Consider the following 4,958-nt stretch of genomic DNA (forward strand, 5'->3'; position numbering starts at 1 on the left):
CATCAGAGTTTTTGATTCTGTTGGTCAAATAATTAAATTATTTTTTCTTAATTTAAGGAAAACATTAAATTAAAAGAAAGTTCATGATCACATTTTTCTTTTGAAAAAGAGATACCATTAGGAGTAAGTTTTATCTCTCTTCCATATCTATGTTTTTCCTTCTTCTTTTTTCATTTCATTTTAAAGGAAATGATATTGATGGTGCCGAAGTATCATTTCTTTTCACAACATGACTGAATTTTACAGAATAAAAACCTTTCCTTTTCAACATTGAAAGATGAAGCTTTGGAATCAAATTTGATCAACTAATACATCACTTTAATTTTACTTAGCTCAAGTAATATATAAGCATGGATATAGTGGCGTATCATGTTTCAGTTTGAAAGGATGTTGATTTCTTGTTATTTTATCGAAGACTTGTCAATCTTGCTCAATAGTGTTCAGCCAATTCTAACTGGTAAGCTTCTTGGCTTCTCGGGCCTTGCCTACAGATACGGTTGGTTATTCAGTCAGTCACGTATGCATGCAAAGACAGCTTTTATATCTAAAGTTATCTAGCAAGTTTCCATAAATGATCTAATTTATTAATAGGATAAAGTACACAAATGGTCCATGAATATAGGGTAAAAACTTATAAAATAGTCCCCACCTATAGAGTATTGTTTTGTTGAGTCCATTAACTATTAAAAGTTACAAAATGGTCACCCGACTATTCACATGTTCCAAACTCATCCTTTTTCGTTAAAAATTTGATTGTCGTTTGATCTTAATGTTAAACTACTGATTTATATATGAGAAAATTTGATCCTATAACCGTGCCAGTAGACATCAATAAAATATGATTTTATCTTATCACAATCAATAGATTAATGTCAAGCTCAAACAACCGTCAAATTTTAACAAAAAGAGACGAGTTTGAAACATATGAATAGTTGAGTGACTATTTCGTTACTTTTAATAGTTGAAATACTCAACAAAGCAGTGTCATATAATCGGAGAATCATTTATAACTTTAAATAGTTGGAGGACTTAACAAAACAGTGTCCAATAACGGGTGATCATTTGTGTATTTTACCCTTATTAATAAAAGTTGATATGTTATAAAACTAAAAAAAAATAAACATTTTCACTGGTCATGTATTTGATGTTGTATATTTTATAATGAATATATGATTTTCAAGGCTAGATTATAGATCTTTTGAAGAAACATACATATGACAAGAAATCTGTAAATGATGACACCCAAGAATCTATCTATTTGGGTTCAAAGATTGGTTAACTTCTCTGCTTCTCAGCATATTAAAAGCCGGTAGATCTTTCACACTGGAGACTCCATCGAGTTCGAGTTCACGCTTTAACTGTTTTCTTGTTGATTTCAGAACATCCTGGAAAAAAGAAACAAAAGATGGAAAACATTGATATAAATATAAAGCACAAATATGAAGATAAAGCTCAAGAAGCACTGGATAGGATCATTCGCCGGACTAATTTACGTTGAAATCCAAGTATGAAGCTCGTTTGATAAGCCATTGTGCATCCATCATCTTAAAGGCCACACAAAAAAGATTGTAGAATGATGTTTCGTCTTCACCGAGTAGTTGCAGAAAACGGATTCCAGCCAGGCTTGATGGCTTTCCTACAGATACAACATAATTAGTGTTAGTTTTCAACGGTCAAACAGCAGACAACTTACTAGTTCTGAAAATCCATTACCTGTTCGCAGATTCAACATCTGTACCAACATAAAGGAAATGTTGATGCCTGCAACAGCAAACGGATATTCCCAATCAGCCCGGTTTCCATCTTTTTTGTGCTACAAACTATGGAAAGATTCCTGTTAGAAGGAAAGACCAAAATTCAGAGTATGACCAACCATGGCTGCAATTCATGCTAGTGAACAAAATAATTATCTTAAGCATATCAATGAAATAAGATACACAAGAAATGCTTCATTACAAAAGTCAGGCGGTTCCCAAATACCCCTCACTAATCAACAAGATGTAATCTGGGTAAGGAAAAGGTTACAAACCGGATAGTTCTTGGCAAAAAAAATGAGATTCTCCAATGATATGAATCCTCCAACCCTTCAAATAGTGTCGAAATAACATAAATAAGCATCAAAGAGGAATAGAGAACCCAGTCAAGACAACCTGGCATACCGAAAATCTGTTGAAGGGTCCATCCCTTGCCATCCCATGTCCTCCCAGAGCTAGGATTTAAGAGATGGAAGCTCCCTGTTAGGGTAAGCAAATCTCCATAACTGCCAAAGAGCATCCTGCCGGTCCAATGAACATAATTGACTGCATAATCAGCCATAGTACCATGAAGCATCATTTGCTCATGCATACATTTGTATACAGGGGAAATACTGGAAAGGTGGCTGTTAGTATTTTCCATTCCAGAAGAAAATGGCAGAATTGGCCCATTTTTATCAAAAGTGCATTACGCACACTAAATGTCATGGAAAATAATTTTAAAAATGGAAAAATGAATTAACAAATAGACAAGCATACTGATCATAACAAAACCTACTTGATGCTCCAGCCGAGATCCATCAAAGGGGACTTCTAGTCGTTTCTGTAGCCTTTTCAGCCTCTCTTTCTACAACAGAATGATATTCAAAACATGAAGACCAAAGATAACGGTCAATGACGACAAGGCCATTTGGCCTTTTAAAGGGACACAACTGAATAACCCCAAGCACATAAGACTTGTTCTATTGGCCTAGTCGACTCATTTACAAGAAAAGATTTGTTTGCTCATAAGCTTCACTTATTTCTCCAAGCTCATTCTCAGGACCAACTTCAGTACTCATACTTCTAAACATGAATAACTTTCTTTCTTTTAGATGTTTTCTTACATACAGTATTTGTCAGGATCCTATAGTACTTTGGAAAATTGTAGCAACTAAAAGTGAACTCTCAACCTGGCTTGAAGTTTGGTTTAGATTTTCATTACTAAAGATAACCAGATTATATTTACTAGTTTCTCTTTCTGCCACAATCACACACTTATGGAGCTAGATTCTGTTTACTAGTTTCTCTTTCACATTACTAGATCGAATTAGAAAGTGGATTCAAATAAAAAAAGTACTTTGGAAAAGTGCAATGCTGATTATACCTGTAAAGGACTAAGAACGGGTGCATCAACTTTCAGGTTTTGCCAATTTTGGATGTTAAAATGTACACGAAAAAGTTGTACGATAGATGTTCCAGATCCTTGGACAATGTTAGCTGGAACAGCCAAGATTGAACTGTCAGTAACTGAACTGCTATTAAATTCCCACCATTACAAGAAGAAGCCAAATAGAGGAAAGAACTTAACAACGAACGGGTGATAAAACATTACGTTTGCAGCAGAAAGCCAAGTAATCATCAATGTTGGCAATTATATGCACATCAAGTCGCTTATCCGGAGCATATAAATTTATTCCATATCGAAAGAAAAGAGAAACTTATGTCTATATACCAAACTATAACCTTATTGTATAAATTTAAAATGCCTTTGAATATACATTTAGTCCATCCTGTAAAAGAAATGCCACCAATCAGGAACCTTTCTAGTCCACATAGAGAACCTAACAATGGAAGAACATGGTCTAAAACATAATGATTATCTGTTTTTATAAATCCTTTCTTTGGAGGTATAGATTTCTCTTTTGTACGATAAACAAAAGATAGTCCTCCATTAATATATCAATACTTGATATAAAATCATGTGCTGCATAAACAATACCAATGACCTAAAGAAAAAGTAATGGAGTATGTGCATTTTTATTATCTACATTGATGACGAGAGATCCCCCCAACAGTGCCTTTTATCAAGGGAAACTTCGTCACATGAACAGAAGATGGTGAGAGCGGTAGAAACTCCGTGCAAAAGTTACTGCAACAGTATAAGCATATTGTCACGCCCTTAGAACTTCGACGCCTCGGAACGTGCGGCCTTAGTCTCCTTCTTAGTGATTGCGGCTAAGTAAGCCTGAAAATATCCCAAGCAAGGATGCTTAGAACCTCGACGGAAGCTAGACAAGAGAACTAGCACAAGAAGGAAGATAAGAAAGCTTTGAGAGAAGAATGCTTTTATGATTTCTCAAAGTGAAGGAGTGAGTACAAATAAGGAGGGGAGGCCTCTATTTATAGCTAAAGCTCCCCTCAATGAACGGCTAAGATCTAATTACATCGACGGTCTAGATTGATTCCTATCTACCAAAAACAAGTGGGCATTATCTATACAATTTTAAATGCAACTAAAGTCTTTGTGGCTTCTAGAAGGTCCAAACCACCATTTGGGTTGCTCTTCATGGGCTAACCTCGGTTGTGGGCTCCTGTTCTGTGACATTCTCCCCCACTCGTTCCGGTGACGCCCTCGTCACTCGTTTGGCATGGAATTGGTCTATTCGAGTTTTGAATTGCCAAAGTCCCTCGGCTCCCTTCGCACTTGGGTTGTCCCTTCCATAGGACAAAGTACTCATGTCTCGAGCGGTGTCCCGGCCGTCAAATAACTCTCTCCGCTTGTATGTCTTGGATCTCCTTGTCATATGAGACCGCTACTCCGACTGGCGCTCGGTGAGACTTGCCTCGATCTGGATCTTCTGTATCCTGATGGTACGGCTTGAGTAGGCTAACATGGATAACAGGATACGCTCGGATGGTTGGAGGCCACTCTAATTTGTAGGCCATGGTGCCTACTTGCTTCACGACTCGGAAAGGACCCTCGTATCTTTGCACAAGCGCCTTGTGCACATCCGCATGGCGCAAAACATTGGCCAACTTTGCAAGGACAAGGTCGCCAACTTCAAAGTTCACGTCCCTTCGTTTTCGGTCTGCCCACTTCTTGGTCCGCTTTTCCGCCTTGTGCAAACAAGCTCAGGCTAAGTCGTGTTGCTCGTGCCACTCCTTGGCAACGTTGTGTGCTGATGGATTGGGCCCTTTATACTTGGTAACAAGTTGGGTGTC

General features: G+C 37.3%; 1 pseudogene; it reads right to left on the minus strand.

Annotated features, from left to right (window-relative positions):
- Positions 1-323: 323 nt before the first annotated feature.
- On the minus strand, positions 324-4,474 carry LOC120144676 (annotated as a pseudogene).
- Positions 4,475-4,958: the final 484 nt, after the last annotated feature.

This window comes from Hibiscus syriacus, unplaced genomic scaffold, assembly GCF_006381635.1.
Source record: "Hibiscus syriacus cultivar Baekdansim isolate YM2019G1 unplaced genomic scaffold, ASM638163v2 tig00110890_pilon, whole genome shotgun sequence".
In the NCBI taxonomy this organism is placed as follows: domain Eukaryota; kingdom Viridiplantae; phylum Streptophyta; class Magnoliopsida; order Malvales; family Malvaceae; genus Hibiscus; species Hibiscus syriacus.